Genomic DNA, 22,336 nt, shown 5'->3' with positions numbered 1-22,336 from the left:
CTTGGCTTGTTCATCACTCTATACTAGCACCTTAATATGCCCAATAACTTTTCAATATTGCTTTATTCCGTATTTTCATGAAGCTTGTCACTCTATACTAGCACCTTAATATGCCCAAAAGAATTTTGAATAAAATTTGCTTTTCCTACTTTTCTCTTTCGCTCTATCCCCCCTCAGACATTTCAATCCCCCTGTCCGCTGCTTATATACCCCCAAAAGAAAACCCCTTTTCTCGCCCTCCGGGCCAACACGAATTATTAGAATTTTGGCTTGTTCATCACTCTATACTAGCACCTTAATATGCCCAACAACTTTTCAATATTGCTTTATTCCGTATTTTCATGAAGCTTGTCACTCTATACTAGCACCTTAATATGCCCAACAACTTTTATATATTGCTTTATTTCGTGTATTTATGAAGTTTGTCACTCTATACTAGCACCTTAATATACCCACAGAATATTAAATTGTGTTCAAAATTTTCTATATCGCTTTATTCTGTATTTTGATAAGTTTGTCACTTTATACCAGCACCTTAATATGCCAACATTTCTGTATTGCTTTATTCTGTATATTTTGTATGCAGTCACTATATACTGCATCAAATTAATACGGACTAAAGCAATAGAGAATTAAGAATCTTGGCTCGATCATCACTTAGTACTTTATGCCCACAAACTTTTCTTTATTCTGTATTTTGGTAAAGCTTGTCACTCTTTATTAGCACCTTAATAATTATGCCCCCCCCCAAAAAAAAAAATATATATATTATTGCGTTTCAACTTTACTATATCGGTTTTTACGTATTTTGTTGAAGTTTTTATACTAACACCCTAATATGCCTCCCATTTTTGTTGCCTTACTTTTCCTTCGCTCTACCCCCCGCCCAGCCAGACATTTCAAACCCAGAACACCACTTTTCCCGCCCTCCGGTCAATAGTAATTATTAGAATCTCGGTTGATTCGTCCTTATGCTCACCAAGTTTTCTCTATAAGCTTTATCCCGTATTTAGTGAAGTTTGTCACTCTACTAGCACCTTAATCAATTTGCCCATCAAAAAATTCAAATTGCGTTTTAACATATGTTTTTCCTTTATTCCGTATTTGTAGCTAATCACCTTTGGAATATACATCTGTACCATTAAAAGTTCGTCTTGCTCTTTCTTGAGGAAAATAAAAATAAGCTAACATTGACCAAATCCATTTATGATAGAGTGACGATGGAAGAGTAGAAAAGATACGCAAAAATGTTGGACATAATAAGATGCCCTATATAGAGTTTAACAATTACGGAATAAAGCAATATTGCGAAGGAGGAAAATTAAGAAACAACATAAAAATACAGCATAAAGTGAAAGTTCATGAATAAATAAAATCATGAACAGATGAAAAAAAGAAAAAAAAACACAGAGACACGTAATAAAGCAATATACACCATAAAGAATGAAGACTATAAACAAACGTAACAAATTTATTTATTTATTTAAATATCTTTATACAGGATAACAAGCTCAGATTCACTGTTTTTAAACATGGTCCTGTTAAAATGGAATAACAATATATACAAAAAGATAAAAGTGTAACTTAGGTTCTATACAAATAGTGAATGAATTCGATATCAATAACATTAAAATCAGAATCATCACTAGTAAAACAATTGTATAAAAATAACATATTCAATTTTTAAGGAATCAATGAAATGAGAACATTTCTCTCTTGCTTTATTCCATATTTCAAGAAATTTGGGCCTCCATGTATACTAGCAACTTAATATGCCCAACTTTTCTATATTGCTTTATTCCGTATATTTATGAAGTTTGTCACTCTATACTAGCACCTTAATATACCCACAGAATATTAAATTGTGTTCAAAATTTTCTATATCGCTTTATTCCGTATTTTGATAAGTGTGTCACTTTATACCAGCACCTTAATATGCCAACATTTCTGTATTGCTTTATTTTTTTTTTATGCAGTCACTCTATACTGCATCAAATTGATACGGACTTAAGCAATAGAGAATTAAGAATCTTGGCTCGATCATCACTTAGTACTTTATGCCCACAAACTTTTCTTTATTACTTTATTCCGTATTTTGGTGAAGCTTAATTGTCACTCTTTATTAGCACCTAAATAATTATGCCCCCCCCAAAAAAAAAAAAAAAATCTATTATTGCGTTTCAACTTTACTATATCGGTTTTTACGTATTTTGTTGAAGATTTTATACTAACACCCGAATATGCCTCCCATTTGTGTTGCCTTATATACTTTTCCTTCGCTCTACCCCCCGCCCAGCCAGACATTTCAAACCCAGAACACCACTTTTCCCGCCCTCCGGTCAATAGTAATTATTAAAATCTCGGTTGATTCGTCGCTATGCTCACCAAGTTTTCTCTATAAGCTTTATCCCATATTTAGTGAAGTTTGTCACTATACTAGCACCTTAATCAATTTGCCCATCAAAAAAATCAAATTGCGTTTTAACATGTGTTTTTCCTTTATTCCGTATATTTGCAGCTACTCACCTTTGAAATATACATCTGTACCATTAAAAGTTCGTCTTGCTCTTTCTTGAGGAAAATAAAAATAAGCTAACATTGACAAAATCCATTTATGATAGGGTGACGATGGAAGAGTAGAAAAGATACGCAAAAATGTTGGACATAATAAAATGCCCTATATACAGTTTAACAATTACGGAATAAAGCAATATTGCGAAGGAGGAAAATTGAGAAACAACATAAAAATACAGCATAAAGTGAAAGTTCATGAATAAATAAAATCATGAACAGATGAAAAAAAGAAAAAAAGCACAGAGACACGTAATAAAGCAATATACACCATAAAGAATGAAGACTATAAACAAATATAACAAATTTATTTATTTATTTAAATATCTTTATACAGGATAACAAGCTCAGATTCACTGTTTTTAAACATGGTCCTGTTAAAATGAAATAACAATATATACAAAAAGATAAAAGTGTAACTTAGGTTCTATACAAATAGTGAATGAATTCGATATCAATAACATTAAAATCAGAATCATCACTAGTAAAACAATTGTATAAAAATAACATATTCAATTTTTGAGGAATCAATGAAATGAGAACATTTCTCTCTTGCTTTATTCCATATTTCAAGAAATTTGGGCCTGTATACTAGCAACTTAATATGCCCACCAACTTTTCTATATTGCTTTATTCCGTATATTTATGAAGTTTGTCACTCTATACTAGCACCTTAATATACCCACAGAAAATTAAATTGTGTTCAAAATTTTCTATATCGCTTTATTCCGTATTTTGATAAGTTTGTCACTTTATACCAGCACCTTAATATGCCAACATTTCTGTATTGCTTTATTCTGTATATTTTTTTATGCAGTCACTCTATACTGCATCAAATTGATACAGACTAAAGCAATAGAGAATTAAGAATCTTGGCTCGATCATTCATTAGTACTTTATGCCCACAAACTTTTCTTTATTACTTTATTCCGTATTTTGGTGAAGCTTAATTGTCACTCTTTATTAGCACCTAAATAATTATGCCCCCCCCCCAAAAAAAAAAAATCTATTATTGCGTTTCAACTTTACTATATCGGTTTTTACGTATTTTGTTGAAGATTTTATACTCTCACCCGAATATGCCTCCCATTTTTGTTGCCTTTATACTTTTCCTTCGCTCTACCCCCCGCCCAGACAGACATTTCAAACCCAGAACACCACTTTTCCCGCCCTCCGGTCAATAGTAATTATTAGAATCTCGGTTGATTCGTCCCTATGCTCACCAAGTTTTCCGTTTTCTCTATAAGCTTTATCCCGTATTTAGTGAAGTTTGTCACTATACTAACACCTTAATCAATTTGCCCATCAAAAAAATCAAATTGCGTTTTAACATATGTTTTTCCTTTATTCCGTATTTGTAGCTAATCACCTTTGGAATATATACATCTGTACCATTAAAAGTCCGTCTTGCTCTTTCTTGAGGAAAATAAAAATAAGCTAACATTGACAAAATCCATTTATGATAGGGTGACGATGGAAGAGTAGAAAAGATACGCAAAAATGTTGGACATAATAAAATGCCCTATATAGAGTTTAACAATTACGGAATAAAGCAATAACGCGAAGGAGGAAAATTGAGAAACAACATAAAAATACAGCATAAAGTGAAAGTTCATGAATATATAAAATCATGCATAAAATTTTATGCATTATGTGCGAGATGCGGCAAGACACATCTTGATGTCAGTGGGGCACGATTGACATGGAGGGCGCAACTTTTCGCAGAGGATTAGAGTGAGGATTGTTTGAGAGGATTAGAGTGAAGAAAGAAAGGTTTAGTGAGAGAGATGATTGATGAGCTTGCCGGGCGAAAAAAAAATGAGGAAATTTGTTGACTTGGAATATTTTGGCGGAAGGAGTGAAGGAGGTTAAAATTCAATATAACGGGGCATTTATATATAACCAAGAAGGATAACGCAAAAGTGAGTATATGAAATTATTTACAATTTCTTGTGCATACTTTTTTTTTCAATTTTCCCGTGCCTACCAAAATGCCACATTTATTTGAAAATATCCGAGAAGATCGTATATTGGCGGACCGATAGCGACATGATGTTTGCTGTAGAGGGGATAACTTGGGAGTTTAGAATGAAAAAAAAAGGAAGCTATATATATGTTAAAATAAAGTTTTAGGCCTACACGCCGACTACGAACATCAAGTGCAAACTAGTTGCGTGACTTTTTTGTTCCATGTTTAGGCCCCCTGTTGCCTAAACAGAGAAATGTTCCGGGTGTTATTTCAGGTGACTCAATATACTCAATAGTAAACGCACATCGTGTTAAAATACATAGCGATAATATAAACGAAGTGAAAAAAATAACAAAATCCTGTTTGGAATTATTGGTACCATTATCTATAGCCCCTGGATCCTGAAATATATATATTTTCTAATTAATTAAATCACTGATCGTTGATTCCCTGGCGCTGGCCTGCTAACTGCCGCCGGGGAAACCTCCGTACGTCTTGAGCGCTAAACCAGTTTCGGCTGTCAGCTCATCTCATGTGGCGTGCTGACTACGATGCTGGACTGCAGATCAAAAGGTTCGAGTTCGATTCCCATCAAGGACAGAAAAAATAAGGTTAGTAAAACAGTGTTATGTAATATAATATGAAATGAAATGTACAGTATGATGAATAAGTTGGATGGAATGAATGAATGAGGAATAAATCCACCCACCATGTATCATACAGAAAACACAAAAAGAAAACGAAAATACGATGCACATAGTATTTTATTGAAAACCCGCCGATTTCATATATTTTAGTGCCCCTTCACCCCCCCCCCCCCCAATCCCTAATCCCCGCCCCTCTCTCGCACAGCTGAAATACCCATTAACACGCCACTTCACTGAACGCCGATATCCCGCTGACTGAGCTTTGTTATTGTGCGGTCATGTGTGACACCGGTCGCACATGCTCTTACGCACGTCTAGCGATAAGAATTTTCACTCGGCTGAGCAGTTTTAATGGCGCTTGGGCACAATAGCGAATTTGGCCGGCCTAAAAAACTCAGGCGATGGTTCGTATAGCCAGCCATTAACTCCACTATAGCCTATAGGTGAAGCGGAGGTTAGCAGTAGTGAAGTGTAGTGGAGCTTACACGAACCATCGCCTGCTGTACTAGTATAGTTGTGGTACTGGCCCTGGCCCCACTCATTACTAGTTCGAGGTTAGTTGCTACATATAGTTGCTACAGTACATGTATAGATCGACTATAGTACTAACCTCGTACACCGAACTGCATTTGGCCCTGGATTTCTGTGAAGTTGGCAAACATCGCTTCATTACAATACAGAATTAATATTTGCCGAAACTCCTCGCTACTCACCGGGGCGCTTTGCGGTGAGTAGCCATAATACAAAAAGTCAATAGTATATTTTTAATTAAATCAAAATCATATTTAAAAAAAAGCAAATTTGATTACTTTGGAGTTTGGACTAGAAAGTGACTTCGAGTGTCTCTTCTTTTTACGCAAATAAAAGGAAGTCAGATGGTGGCGCTAATAAATTTCACAGCCTTGATTCAGGCTCGCTTCAAATGCAGCTCCTCGGTAATTATGCCCCCGCAGACAAAGTCCGGAGGGGGCATTAAGCGTTGCCCCTGTCCGTTGATTCGCCCGCCCCCCCCCCCACTTGGTTTCCGCGCAATAAATCGAAATATATTTCGATTTATATATATTGATTAAAAATTTTTTTGGTGTGTAGGTACATGACACCATAGTACAGGCTAACTTTGAATTTGGAGTCTGCAGGTCCAAGGTCACAGCTCATGAAATATCCGAGTTGGTTTTCGCATGATGACTTATGAAATATTCAACAGATTTATAAAAATTATGGTGTGTAGGTAGATGACACCAAATACAGGCTAAGTTCGGAGTCGGCAGGTCAAAGGTCACGGCTCATTAAATATGCAATTTAGTTTCCGCATGATTACTTATGAAATATTCTAAATATTTAAACGAATTTGAGTGTGTAGGTAGATGACACCAAAATACAGGTTAAGTTCGAATTCGTAGTCGGTAGGTCAAAGGTCACGGCTCATTAAATATGCAATTTAGTTTCCGCATGATTACTTATAAAATATTCTACATATTTAAACAAATTTGAGTGTGTAGGTAGATGATACCAATACAGGCTAAGTTCGAATTCGGAGTATGCAGGTCAAAGATCACAGCTCCTTAAAGATATCTTATGAAATATTCAACAGATTTTTAAAAAATTTGGGTGTGTAGGTAGATGATGATGATGATGATGCACAGCATTTTTACAGCGGCGTAACAGGGTTCGGTGGCCAGGGGGGGGGGGGGGGGCAAGAGCCAAAAATTTCCCGGTCATATCATGGTATGAATAGGCGTAATGGTGTAATAAGGCGACTATTTTGAGAAATGCAGCTCCTTGGTAATTATGCCCCCGCAGACAAAGTCCGGAGGGGGCATTAAGCGTTGCCCCTGTCCGTTGATTTGCCCGCCCCCCCCACTTGGTTTCCGCGCAATAAATCGAAATATATTTCGATTTATATATATTGATTTAAAAAAAATTTGGTGTGTAGGTACATGACACCATAGTACAGGCTAACTTTGAATTTGGAGTCTGCAGGTCCAAGCTCACAGCTCATGAAATATCCGAGTTGGTTTTCGCATGATGACTTATGAAATATTCAACAGATTTATAAAAATTATGGTGTGTAGGTAGATGACACCAAATACAGGCTAAGTTCGGAGTCGGCAGGTCAAAGGTCACGGCTCATTAAATATGCAATTTAGTTTCCGCATGATTACTTATGAAATATTCTAAATATTTAAACGAATTTGAGTGTGTAGGTAGATGACACCAAAATACAGGTTAAGTTCGAATTCGTAGTCGGTAGGTCAAAGGTCACGGCTCATTAAATATGCAATTTAGTTTCCGCATGATTACTTATAAAATATTCTACATATTTAAACAAATTTGAGTGTGTAGGTAGATGATACCAATACAGGCTAAGTTCGAATTCGGAGTATGCAGGTCAAAGATCACAGCTCCTTAAAGATATCTTATGAAATATTCAACAGATTTTTAAAAAATTTGGGTGTGTAGGTAGATGATGATGATGATGATGCACAGCATTTTTACAGCGGCGTAACAGGGTTCAGTGGCCAGGGGGGGGGGGGGCAAGAGCCAAAAATTTCCCGGTCATATCATGGTATGAATAGGCGTAATGGTGTAGTATGGCGACTATTTTGAGAAATGCAGAACTTATCTTTAAAAAAAGTTGCGAGCGAGCGAAGCGAGCGAGCAATTTTTTTTTACCTTTTTAATACAAAAATCCAATTTTGTGATAGATTTTGACATGATATCCAGATAATAAATTTATTTAATTCTTCTCTCTTTAGATTCCTTTTTTGTCACGGTGGTCTGTACGCGCCACTGTGAAGAGGATTCTTTGCGGCAGTAGCGTGAAGAGTAAAAAACAAAACAAAATAACAACGAGGGGCGCAGTATAGAACATGTGCCAAAAGGCTGCTTTATATATATATATATAAGTCCTGAGCGAGCGAAGCGAGCGAGAAAAAAAAATCAACTTTTCATGAGAATATAACTTTGAGCTATTTTTTAACATATTCAGTAATTAAAATCATATCCTACAATACTTTTCCAACAAAAAAGGAGGTAATTCCTCCTTTTTTTGTTCTTGGCTGTAGAACTTTTTGGGGCCATGGCCCAACCCTTCCATACGCAGTGCTGTGCGTTTGGGGTCCAGGGCAGAGCCCCAGGAACTTCTTGATATTAAAGCCATTTAAACCTTGCAGATTTCCCCAATTTTAATCAAATCGCGGGCATAATATAGCTTTTACACAACACATTTATTCAACCCAGTTGCGTAATGAACCAAATATTTAGACGGGGCAAAACATAGAAATGTGGGAAAAATTTGTAAAAAGTCGCCAGCGTGCAAAGCGAGCTGGAAAAAATTGCCTATTGAAATTAAAATCTAATTATGTGATAGATTCTTCCATTATATTCAGCAAATAACACAATTCATTGTTTCCATTCATTTCATTATACGTCATGTACGTTGTCTCCTATAAAATTTCTTTTATATCCTCTTGGGTGTGGAACCACGACCCCCCCCCCCCCGCCTGTATGGCAGTGACTGAACGTGATTGAACGGGGGCGTTATAGAGCCATTTGAAGATTATAAATGAAGAGCCCCTACTTATTTGCATAAAATTTAGAAAACTTATAGCACAATGTTGTATGCAGTCCATCTTTCTTCCCGCTCTTTAATTTCAATCATCAGCAGCCCGGTCGTGTTATTTTTTTTCTTGTTCCTTTTCTTTGTTTTCTGATTTAGCTCTTGACTAATTACATTCTACCTTCGTTTCTCGCTATTGTTTGCCATTTTGTCATCTTTTAATTTATTTCCCACCGTGCTTTTGCATTACATAGGCCCTTTTCTCAATGATTTGTTCTTTCTCAAATGTTAATTCTATCGTACATTTTCCCGCTTTCCTCCCTTTTCTACTAAAAACAGTTTTTTCTTCGTTTTCTTTTCCCTTTTCTCTTTCCATTTCCCTTTCCTCCTTCCCTTTTCCCCTTTCCCTTTCTTTCTCCCTCCTTTTTTTCTTTTTCCCGTTTTTTTTTAATTTTCCCGGTGAAATCCGCCAGGGGGGGCAACTTGCCCCCCCGCCTGTCTGTCAAAGACATTCAAAGGCATATTGGAGGAGCCAGCCAATCTGGGTCGCCTACAAGGGCGCGCACACAGAACTGTGACCCGCAGGTCTCTCCTCCCGATAACTGGTTGGGGGAATGCAGGTGGACCACTACACAGGGTCATTAAATATGCGAGTTGGTATCCTCATAATAACTTATAAAATTTCAACAGATTTTTTAAAAATTGGGTGTTTAGATAGATGACACCATAATACAGGCTAAGATCGAATTAGGAGTCGGTCAAAACTAATGGCTATATGCGAGATCCGCTCATAAAGAGAGTTGCATGCGTTGTGCCTTGATTTTCTGGTTCACGGTGGCATGTAATGAACCCTTGAGTGGCCTAGCCCTAGGTCTATGTCACAATTGTCATCATGAATATTCATTAGGTGGGCTGATGATTTCACATCCCCACTTTCCTTTTCCTTGACAGTTATTATTGTACACAAAATCATAATTGCTTCATTTTGTCATATGTGTAAATGATATGTCTCCATTATAATTAAATAAGTTGGTGTAAATGTTGTCAATCCAATTGTGACTTGTAGGAAATTTTTGAATAAACCTAATTTCATACAAAATACAAAAGAACAAGTGGGGGTATGACACAGGCGCGTAGCCAGGGGGGGGGGGCGGTGGGGGCGGTTGCCCCCCCCCCAAACGTCCCCAAAAAGAAAAAAAAAAGGGGGAAAAAAGAGAGGAGAAAAGGAAAAGGGAAGGGAAGAAAGGTAGCTTTGTGTTTTTTTTTTTTTTATTCTTAATTTTTTTTCTCAAAATAGAAACTCCTTCACTCTTGCTCTAAATTTATATATGAATTTTGCTTCCAAATGACAATACTGAAGTTCTCCATTGTTTCCCAACCCTGTTTTCCCACCTCAGCTATATGTGTTTCTTGCCAGTTAAAGTTCAAATGTATACATTAGGGCATATGGAATTAGAGTAAGGTTAGGCCGAAGTATATGAAATTATCTTTTTTTTTAAATTGATCGCGCAACTTCTGGTCGGGTCGGCTCCGGGCGGATAAAATCTTTATATCAATTTCTGCCGTCACCTCCATAAAGTCAACTTCTCCCGCTTTTCAGCTCATAATTTTGGGGCAAACAGGTTCCTAGTTTTAAAAGAGGAAGGTATAAAATTCGTGTCGTATTAAATAAAAAAGTACAATATTTTTATCAAAGTCTATTAAACTTCATGTCAATTCCCTGCACATTCATCTCCTGTCCTGTTTTGCGCCCTCAGTTTGAAATTTTGAATGACACTTAAGTTTCTTTATAATTCAAAATGAAGCGCTTCAGGATTAGTCAAAGAAATTAGGCATCCTGTTTTATATAATTTAAATAAATCACAGAAGTTTCAACCCTTTTCGCACTATTTTCCTTATAATGAAGTTCAATAATCTTAGAAAATCAATTGAATTAGAGCCGATGAGGTATGAGAGATATCTGCATTTGATGAAACGTCCGCTCTTTAAAATTCCAGAGTTTCATTGCTCTGCGCGGGGAGGAATATCTTCCTCCCGGCATATACACTTCTTCTCCTCTGTTTTGCGACTTAAAGATATGCACTGTCGCTAAATTGTTTGTAATAAAATCTGATCTTTCCAAGGGAAGTATTCAATATATCATTGAGAATACCCTTTCTCGGGACCCTTTTCATGGCAAAAAAAAATGATAAAACGCTTCAGCTTCCGCGCTTTGCGCGGGGTTATTATTATATTACTTTTCTCCATTGTATTCCTTTTTTGTGCGTTCACAATCACTTTTGAAAACAAGGTTCATGAAAAAACAAGGTTCATAATCACAATATAGTCAACTGAATTGGAGCTGATATAGGTACTAGAATCAAGAGAGACGGCTCCTTTTCATTTTAATTTATGAAACACCAAAAGCTTTGCGAGGGAGGGGGAAACTCCCCCTCCCTGCACCCACCCCCTAGGGAGCGCGCTTTGCGCGCTCTGTAAGTGTTGGCACGCTTCGCGTGCATTTACCGCCCCCTCCAAAATGAAATCCTGGCTACGCGGTTGGTATGACATCATCATTTTGCCCACTGAATATTCATGTATACCTAGAACTGTTCTACAGGAATAATGCAAATATTTTAAATTCAACAACTTTGTTACTATCCGATTTTGATCAAATTTCCAGCATTTTTCTTTGTGAATTTTACTCTATTTCTTGAGATATGATCAATTATGAATATCTTCAGCCTGGAGCATCCCTTAATCATGTTGGTATTGGAATAACGTTAGGCCTATTAACACTAACGGTCTCCAGCATTTTTTTTTGTCTAGTCAACAAAGTACAACTTATAATATTGCAAACTAATACTATCTATATACATTTTTGCAAATGAATGATTATTTGTATTTATTTTTGTAAAAAGAAATGTATCACTATTTTTTTCTTTATGTTGTACATTATGTTTGTTAATTATTTCTGTTGAAAAAATGCTGAAATAAAATCAAATCAAATCAAACACCTATAGTGTCCTACTAGGCCCTGCCAGAGGCAAGACTTCCAGATTGCTCTTTCTAGAATTGATTTACATCCTGGATAGAAATAAGCTTGTCTTGTATAAGTGGTTTGGGGATAAATGAATCAGTCCAGTGGCGTAGCTAGGATTATTTCTCTGGGGAGGGGGGCACCGGGGGGTCCTTGCTTTTTCAGGGGGGGGGGGGCACTATTTTTTTCTCTGTGTGTGTATGTGTCACAAGGGTGTATCAGACTTTCGCCAATAGGGGATGGGACCCAAAATTATCTTCACCTATATTTTCCCCGATCAGTCATTTCTTAGCTTTATTTTTATAAAACAACATCAATATGAAATAATTTCATAAGCCTTATATAAAAAGTGCGAGCGCGAAGCGCAGGCGAATATTTTTTTCTTTCTTTTTTTGAACTTTCATGTATTTATTTTGTCCTGAAAATTTAACATTCTGGGCACTGTTTGTGATCCTGAACAAGATGCGTATGTAACTAGATAATTACTGAGAATGCCAAGCATGAACAGAATATTTAACAAGTGTTCTAGCATGATCGAAAAGGGACCTATTAAGGACTGTTTACCCATGAAGACGGTACATATTTCAATAATGGGAACACGAAGCGCGAGCTGAAAATTCTGACCTCAAAAAATTGTCATTCTAAGCACTTTTTGTAATCATAAATGGGAAAGGTATGTAACTAAACAATTGATGCAAGCGCAAATTGGGAATTTGAGTGTGGCAAACTGATTCTGTTTGGTTCTGCTTGTGTAGACTGGGGCCCGTTTCTCAACACCGTCATAAGTCTTCTAACTTCTTAACTAAATTGGAGATAGTTTGCTACTTGTCTACTAACTGTTTCACGAATCCCTCTTTGCCAAGATCGGGGACAACTTGACGAAATAGTTATGACATCTCCGAACCTGTCATAACTTCTTTCTTAATGACGTAGTGATATCATGTGGGTAGACTATGACATTCAAATGAGCCTCGAAATTCGAAAATTCTAATATTACGTAATAATTCATAGAAAATGAATTTTATTGCAAACAAGTGGGATAAATCATTTAATAGTAATTGTAATGCACAGAAATTATAACAAGTGTTGGTAAAAAATCACAAAACCATTCATTTTAAAGTAGTAAAATAATTGAATTGACAAAGATTCTACCACTTCAGGCCATCCATAATTGGACTTGTACTCGTTGCTTTCAGACCCTTATCAAGATTTTGATAAATTCTCTCTCTAATATATGCATAGAATTTATAAAATTGTGTGTTTTGGTATCTATCATGATGATAATATTTTGATGGTATTTGGAATCCTAAAAACCTGTATAATTATCATTTTATTTTAGGAAGAAAGCCTGCATGGTTTACTTACGTAAACTATTCAAATGTTATATCTGGAGGTACCCATCTCAACGTCCACATGTGATTTTTTTTTGGTCATGAAATGAATTAGTGATAATTTCATTTCCTCGGCAATTTAATGTCCATGTCTGCATGTTTGAGTATTTTTTATGCATATTTTGCCTCTGCTATTATTTTGATAGGATCTATTTCCAAATTCATCACAATAATTGTAAGTTTGGAGGAGCTGTGATGTAGTGGTTCTCACTCTCGCCTTGTAATCAGAGGGACGTGTGTTCGAATCCCACCGCGGTCTGGCGTCCTTTGGCAAGGGTTAATCCACACTTTGCCACTCTCGACCCAGGTGCTAAATGGGTACCCGGTAGGATGTGAAAGTCATTGTAGCTTGTCCAGTACAGTGTGCGCCTCACCGGCGACTGACTGGAATACTCCCGAAGGAGTGGAGGATGTGCACACATTGTGTGCGGGAATGACTGATTGAGTCCGATCACCGGGGTAATAATATATCTGTAAAGCGCTTAGACACGTCATTCCGATGTATTAAGCGCTATATAAAAGCGGATTATTATTATTATTATTAGGTTTTATCATAATTTTACTTTTTGAAAATTATGCTATTTTGTGACTAAGGCTACGTCTCATGTACTTTCCACCAATAGTATACGATATCAATGGATTCTAGTTAATCCTTTTGGGTAAGATTGGAACTAACTCTGTGTTTGGTAGATAAAGTTATATGACTAACTTGTCCAAGTGTTGAGAAACGGGCCCCTGCTGAGTACATGTAGGCCTAGAGTTTTTATGCCCCCACAGACGAAGCCCAGAGGGGGCATTAAGCGTTGCCCCTGTCCGTCCCCCCCCCCCCACTTGGTTTCCGCGCAATAACTCGAAAAATATTTAATGGATAAAAAAAAATTTCGTGTGTAGGTAGATGACCACAAAATACAGGCCAAGTTCGAATTCGGAGTCCGCAGGTCAAAGGTCACATCTCATTATATATGTAAGTCGGTTCAAAGGTCTAAATTTGTTAATTATATATATATGCATATTGGTTTCTGCATGATATTAAGTTCAATCATATTGAATGGATTTCTGATCGCGTTAAGCGGGGGCATCTGTGTCCTTTGGACACGTCAAATTTTCTTAATTATGTGTAATTGATTTTATGACATGTGTTTACATTTGCTGCAGATTCCCATTCAGCCGTTGGACTGAACCGGTACTGTAACACAGTATGGATGGTCAATATGAAGCGAGCTTCATTGAATTCCTCCAAGAGCTCTGTACTCCGTTTTGCTCATTTTGAAGATGGTTGCTTTGACAGGACTGGGCAAGTGACTCGTCTTAGACAGGATGCTGTCCCAACCATATTTGATTTCCTGCCTCGTCTTCAGAAGGTAGAGTAGATCTATATCATACATGTGTTCTAAAGAAATATTTTCTCTGTATTATCTACCTTTGGTTTGATAGAACATTGCTTTAAATATTCCATTTTCAGTAGCCAAATAGAGATGAAAATTATCCTATTTGGGAGGGTAACCATGGACCTGGGCCTTTACTGTGTATTTACAGTAAACTCTTACTAAATGAACAAATATATTAAAAATTTGGTTTACCCTACATAATAATCCTGGGCTACTTTTAGATTGCATAGCCCGGGGGGGGGGTGGGGCTTTTTGGTCCCCCTCTTCAGATCTCCGTCGATCGCAACGAAAACCAATGCACACGTCACCATCAATGTAATCTGCAAGCATGGAGCTAAGGGTGTATCGCTGATTTTACAGAATTTAAATTTATTTTGTATTAAATTAATAATGCTTCAGCTTCCGCGCTTTGCGCGGGGTTATTATTATATTACTTTTCTCCATTGTATTCCTTTTTTGTGCGTTCACAATCACTTTTGAAAACAAGGTTCATGAAAAAACAAGGTTCATAATCACAATATAGTCAACTGAATTGGAGCTGATATAGGTACTAGAATCAAGAGAGACGGCTCCTTTTCATTTTAATTTATGAAACACCAAAAGCTTTGCGAGGGAGGGGGAAACTCCCCCTCCCTGCACCCACCCCCTAGGGAGCGCGCTTTGCGCGCTCTGTAAGTGTTGGCACGCTTCGCGTGCATTTACCGCCCCCTCCAAAATGAAATCCTGGCTACGCGGTTGGTATGACATCATCATTTTGCCCACTGAATATTCATGTATACCTAGAACTGTTCTACAGGAATAATGCAAATATTTTAAATTCAACAACTTTGTTACTATCCGATTTTGATCAAATTTCCAGCATTTTTCTTTGTGAATTTTACTCTATTTCTTGAGATATGATCAATTATGAATATCTTCAGCCTGGAGCATCCCTTAATCATGTTGGTATTGGAATAACGTTAGGCCTATTAACACTAACGGTCTCCAGCATTTTTTTTTGTCTAGTCAACAAAGTACAACTTAAAATATTTCGTGTGTAGGTAGATGACCACAAAATACAGGCCAAGTTCGAATTCGGAGTCCGCAGGTCAAAGGTCACATCTCATTATATATGTAAGTCGGTTCAAAGGTCTAAATTTGTTAATTATATATATATGCATATTGGTTTCTGCATGATATTAAGTTCAATCATATTGAATGGATTTCTGATCGCGTTAAGCGGGGGCATCTGTGTCCTTTGGACACGTCAAATTTTCTTAATTATGTGTAATTGATTTTATGACATGTGTTTACATTTGCTGCAGATTCCCATTCAGCCGTTGGACTGAACCGGTACTGTAACACAGTATGGATGGTCAATATGAAGCGAGCTTCATTGAATTCCTCCAAGAGCTCTGTACTCCGTTTTGCTCATTTTGAAGATGGTTGCTTTGACAGGACTGGGCAAGTGACTCGTCTTAGACAGGATGCTGTCCCAACCATATTTGATTTCCTGCCTCGTCTTCAGAAGGTAGAGTAGATCTATATCATACATGTGTTCTAAAGAAATATTTTCTCTGTATTATCTACCTTTGGTTTGATAGAACATTGCTTTAAATATTCCATTTTCAGTAGCCAAATAGAGATGAAAATTATCCTATTTGGGAGGGTAACCATGGACCTGGGCCTTTACTGTGTATTTACAGTAAACTCTTACTAAATGAACAAATATATTAAAAATTTGGTTTACCCTACATAATAATCCTGGGCTACTTTTAGATTGCATAGCCCGGGGGGGGGGGGGGCTTTTTGGTCCCCCTCTTCAGATCTCCGTCGATCGCAACGAAAACCAATGCACACGTCACCATCAATGTAATCTGCAAGCATGGAGCTAAGGGTGTATCGCTGATTTTACCGAATTTAAATTTATTTTGTATTAAATTAATAATGCTAATTTATGCCTAAATATAGAATTCTCTGCTTTAAAGGTAAATCTCTAAATAATTCCCCAAATTCTATGATTTCTAAACAAATGTGCTCCTGAAAAAAATGGTAAATCAACTTTCTAATCTTATGTATTTTATTGGTTTTATAATTCCATACGTATTTCTTAGTTTTGGGGCCTTATGTATTTTATTGTTTTTTTTCAATGGGATCACTTCGTGGTACTATTCCAATTATAAAAAGCAAAGATTTGATTATTTTCAACCAATCAGTGCAAGAATAATGATGCATTTGTCAATTATGACTGAAAACAGAATTTCCATTGGATTAAATATGTATACAAAATAATATTTTTCAGCAATTTTTGGTCCAACATAAACTCATAAAATGTTGGGTAACTGCGTATCCGGGCGTCTCGAATTTGGTCTCAAAAGCTCTGCGAGAATTGAACGAAAAAAAAAATTGTGGTACCTCGTTTCTCATTGTGGACTTATCGTGAAAAATGTGGATGGGGGGGCTTATTAAGCCCCCCCCCCCCCGGGGCTAGATAGGGTTAATATATCATCATGAATATTTAAAAAAACAAAACATTTATTTTGTTGCAAGTCACTGGAAAAGGTTTGATTCCTAAATAAATATTATTCTTCATGTATTATCAAATATTTAATTGAAAAATTTTAAGCTATCTTTTCATTCGATGTATTAAGCGCTATGTAAAAGCGGATTATTATTATTATTAGGTTTTATCATAATTTTGCTTTTTGAAAATTATGCTATTTTGTGACTAAGGCTACGTCTCATGTACTTTCCACCAATAGTATACGATATCAATGGATTCTAGTTAATCCTTTTGGGTACGATTGGAACTAACTCTGTGTTTGGTAGATAAAGTTATATGACTAACTTGTCCAAGTGTTGAGAAACGGGCCCCTGCTGAGTACATGTAGGCCTAGAGTTTTTATGCCCCCACAGACGAAGCCCAGAGGGGGCATTAAGCGTTGCCCCTGTCCGTCCCCCCCCCCCACTTGGGTTTCCGCGCAATAACTCGAAAAATATTGAATGGATTAAAAAAAAATTATGGTGTGTAGGTAGATGACCACAAAATACAGGCTAAGTTCGAATTCGGAGTCCGCAGGTCAAAGGTCACATCTCATTATATATGCAAGTCGGTTCAAAGGTCTGAATTTGTTAATTATATATATATGCATATTGGTTTCTGCATGATATTAACTTCAATCATATTTAATGGATTTCTGATCGCGTTAAGCGGGGGCATCTGTGTCCTTTGGACACGTCAAATTTTCTTAATTATGTGTAATTGATTTTATGACATGTGTTTACATTTGCTGCAGATTCCCATTCAGCCGTTGGACTGAACCGGTACTGTAACACAGTATGGATGGTCAATATGAAGCGAGCTTCATTGAATTCCTCCAAGAGCTTTGTACTCCGTTTTGCTCATTTTGAAGATTGTAGCTTTGACAGGACTGGGCAAGTGACTCGTCTTAGACAAGATGCTGTCCCAACCATATTTGATTTCCTGCCTCGTCTTCAGAAGGTAGAGTAGATCTATATCATACATGTGTTCTAAAGAAATATTTTCTCTGTATTATCTACCTTTGGTTTGATAGAACATTGCTTTAAATATTCCATTTTCAGTAGCCAAATAGAGATGAAAATTATCCTATTTGGGAGGGTAACCATGGACCTGGGCCTATACTGTGTTTTTACAGTAAACTCTTACTAAATGAACAAATATATTAAAAATTTGGTTTACCCTACATAATAATCCTGGGCTACTTTTAGATTGCATAGCCCGGGGGGGGGGGAGGCTTTTTGGTCCCCCTCTTCAGACCTCCGTCGATCGCAACGAAAACCAATACACACGTCACCATCAATGTAATCTGCAAGCATGGAGCTAAGGGTGTATCGCTGATTTTACAGAATTTAAATTTATTTTTAATAAATTAATAATGCTAATTTATGCCTAAATATAGAATTCTCTGCTTTAACCCTAAATAGACTGGGCTATTTTGATGCCTAAGAAGACTGGGGGGGGGGGGGGCTGATTCAGCCCCCCCCCCCTATGATCTCGACCGCGCGATCGCGACGAAAATTGGCACGTGCATTACCCATGGCATAATCTCCAAGACTGTAGGATCAAATTTTCAGAAAAATCTCATAATTCATTAATTATGCTAATTTATGCGTAAAATCAAAGATTTGCTCTAATTAACTAAATAAGGCCTCTAAACTGCTAATTTTTTATTCACAGACTCTTTGAAGGATTCTGATCAAATGTACTTTAAAAAAAATTCAATATCACAATTCTTTTCTTATGTATTTTATTGTTTTTAAAATTTCTTATGTATTTCCATGTTTTTCGACTTTTTGTTTTTTATTGTTTTTTCAATGGAAATCGTCCGCTACTTTATTCTGACCATAAACAAGATGAAATTAATTAAGTTTGATTAGTAAAAATGAAAATAATGATACATTTATGAATTTTGGCTAAAAACACAATTTGCATTGGATTTGTACACAAATTCACGTTTTTGAGCAATTTCGGGTCGACATGCACTTACAAAATGTTGCGTAATTTCGGAACTACGTACCCGGGTGTTGCAAATTTGGTCTCAAAAGTTGCGCAAGACTTGAAAGAAAAAAGTCATGGAACAGCGCAGCGCCAGCTTTTCGCGTCACAGATTTATCGAGAAAAATGTCGAGGGGGGGGGGCTGAACCAGTCTTTTTAGGGTTAAAGGTAAATCTCTAAATAATTCCCCAAATTCTATGATTTCTAAACAAATGTGCTCCTGAAAAAAATGGTAAATCAAATTTCTAATCTTATGTATTTTATTGGTTCTATAATTCCATACGTATTTCTTAGTTTTGGGGCCTTATGTATTTTATTGGTTTTTGTCTCGCCTGCATAGCAGAGCGAGACTATAGGCGCTGCTTTTCCGACGGCGGCGGCGGCGTCAACATCAAATCTTAACCTAAGGTTAAGTTTTTGAAATGACATCATAACTTAGAAAGTATATGGACCTAGTTCATGAAACTTGGGAATAAGGTTAATCGAGTATTAGTAAACATCCTGCTCGAGTTTCAGGTCACGTGACCAAGGTCAAAGGTCATTTAGGGTCAATGAACTTTGGTCAAGTTGGGGGTATTTGTTGAATTACTTTCATAACTTTGAAAATTTATGGATCTAGTCCATGAAACTTGGACATAAGGTTAATCAAGTATTAGTGAACATCCTGCCTGAGTTTCAGGTCACATGACCAAGGTCAAAGGTCATTTAGGGTCAATGAACTTTGGCCAAGTTGGGGGTATTTGTTGAATTACCATCATAACTTTGAAAATTTATGGATTTAGTTCATGAAACTTAGACATTAGGTTAATCAAGTACCACTGAATATCCTGTGCGAGTTTCAGGTCACATGACCATGGTGAATGGTAATTTAAGGTCAATGAACTTTGGCCGTGTTGGGGGTATATGTTAAATTACCATCCTAGCTCTGAAAGTTTATGGATCTAGTTCATAAAACTTGGACATAAGAGTAATCAAGTATCACTGAACATCCTGTACGAGTTTCAGGTCACATGACCATGGTCAAAGGTCATTAAAGGTCAATGAACTTTGGCCGTGTTGGGGGTATTTGTTGAATTACCATCCTAACTATGAAAGTTTATGGATCTAGTTCATAAAACTTGGGATATAAGAGTAATCAAGCATCACTGAACATCCCCTGTGAGTTTCAGGTCACAAAACCAAGTCAAAGGTCAGTTAAGGTCAATAAACTTAGGCCATGTTGGGGTAATTGTTGAAGTGCCATCATAACTTTGAAAGTTTATGGATAGAGTGAATGAAATGTGGACATGGGTGTAGTTGACAGTCTTAAGTCTCCGTTCAAATGTCATTCATGGTCAATGAACGTGGTATTATGTCATTATATGAATGATGTTTTTGTGAATGATTATTTTATAGTAGTTTTCAAAGTTAGCACTGCTGCTATATTAAATTGCGTAATGCAGGCGAGACTGCCAGAGGCGTTCCACTTGTTTTTCAATGAGATCACTTCGTGGTACTATTCCAATTATAAAAAGCAAAGATTTGATTATTTTCAACCAATCAGTGCAAGAATAATGATGCCTTTGTCAATTATGACTGAAAATAGAATTTCCATTGGATTACATATGTATACAAAATAATATTTTTTAGCAATTTTTGGTCCAACATAAACTCATAAAATGTTGCGTAACTGCGTATCTAGGCGTCTCGATTTGGTCTCAAAAGCTCTGCGAGAATTGAACGGAAAAAAAATAATGGTACCTCGTTTCTCATTGTGGACTTATCGTGAAATATGTGGATGGGGGGGCTTATTAAGCCCCCTTCCCGGGGGGGCTAGATAGGGTTAATATATCATCATGAATATTAAAAAAAAAAACATTTATTTTGTTGCAAGTCACTGGAAAAGGTTTGATTCCTAAATAAATATTATTCTTCATGTATTATCGAATATTTAATTGAAAAATTTAAAGCTATCTTTTCATTCTTCTATCTGTTTTTGTTCAATATTTCTTATATGTTTCTTTTTATTAATTCATTCATCTCGTACAGAATTCACCCAAGCCAAGGAATTCCCCGAAAGAAAGACGTTTTGATTCAGCAAACAACCTCCCAGATACTGCAAAGTCTTCAGCACCTTCATTTCTCGAGGACCACTCCTACTCAATATCAGAAAGTCCAAGAGGGGTAAAGTGGAAGATAACAGCAATAATGGACTATTAAAAACTTGGAGAAGAGGCTGAAACCACACAGCAGAAGTCCCGCCGTGTACATTACTTGCTCTTAAGTTTGGACAAACATGACTCGCAAAACTTTACAACAAATAATTTACGCTATGTGCATTCTGATTATTTAAAATAGCTCAATGAAAAAGTTTACCACTGGGCATGTAACAAAAGTGCATTCATTAAATTTGAACGTGTTGCAAAAATGACGTCTTACAGTATATTCATTCTGACTTAGAATGTCAGAAGAGAAAAAGTTTGTGAAAAGTAGGAATGACAGCAAGCTGACAGAAGAATAGAACAGGATAGAACAAGGCGATAGTTATGAATGAGCTGTTGGATAGAGACAAAAAGATGAATTAAGAATGGGGGTGATAGAGAAAGAGAGACGGGTGTTGGGGGAGCCTGTGATCAATGCCTGAGAAAGCGAAGATTACCATAATTTTTTTAAGGATTTGAACAGTCAGAAAGAATCTGGGTTTTTTTTTTCTGTTGGTATTTCTCAAAATACTTGTATGTTTTATGTAACGAAACGGGTATAATCCTTCGGAAGTTTCACTCACACAGAAAATATTAACTAAACAAAAGAAAAAAAAGCCAAATAATTCACTGATTTTCAATTGTTCAGTAACTCTCATATCCAAAGTGCCCCCCCCCCCCCCATCATTTCAATGTATTGGAGAGAGAGTATGAACGGGACATGGCTGTCTGCAGAAAAAAAAATACGGGGGGGGGGCAAAACATTTTTGGGATATGTGCAAGGGAGCGAAGCGACAGCAGAAAATTATTTTGCAATATATGCGAGAGAGCGAAATGACAGAGAAGAAAAATGCAAGGGACAAGAGATTTGGGGAATATGTGAGAGGGAGCGAAGTGACCAAGCAGAAGAAATGTAGAGGACATAAAATTGTTGGGGTATGTGAGGGAGCAAAGCAACCGATAAAAAAAAGCAGGTCAAAATATTTTCGAATATGTGTGAGGAAGCCACTCGTTCACTCTTGAGCAGTAGGGACTTGTTTAAAAATAGCTTAAGAAATATGCGTTTTCTAAGCATGGTAAACACATATTGTAGGC

General features: G+C 36.7%; 1 long non-coding RNA gene across 2 annotated transcripts; it reads left to right on the top strand.

Annotated features, from left to right (window-relative positions):
• Positions 1-2,858: 2,858 nt before the first annotated feature.
• Positions 2,859-21,468, top strand: LOC135153116 (uncharacterized). Of its 2 annotated transcripts, none has more exons than XR_010292595.1 (5): positions 2,859-5,741; positions 14,312-14,517; positions 15,849-16,054; positions 17,820-18,025; positions 21,090-21,468. It is a non-coding gene; the product is annotated as an uncharacterized LOC135153116 (long non-coding RNA). The 2 variants fall into 2 exon arrangements; XR_010292596.1 differs by having other exon boundaries at positions 2,859-5,914.
• The last annotated feature ends 868 nt before the right edge of the window (positions 21,469-22,336 follow it).

Source organism: Lytechinus pictus, chromosome 2 (genome assembly GCF_037042905.1).
Source record: "Lytechinus pictus isolate F3 Inbred chromosome 2, Lp3.0, whole genome shotgun sequence".
NCBI lineage: Eukaryota > Metazoa > Echinodermata > Echinoidea > Temnopleuroida > Toxopneustidae > Lytechinus > Lytechinus pictus.
This window is presented reverse-complemented; position numbering and strand designations above follow the sequence as displayed.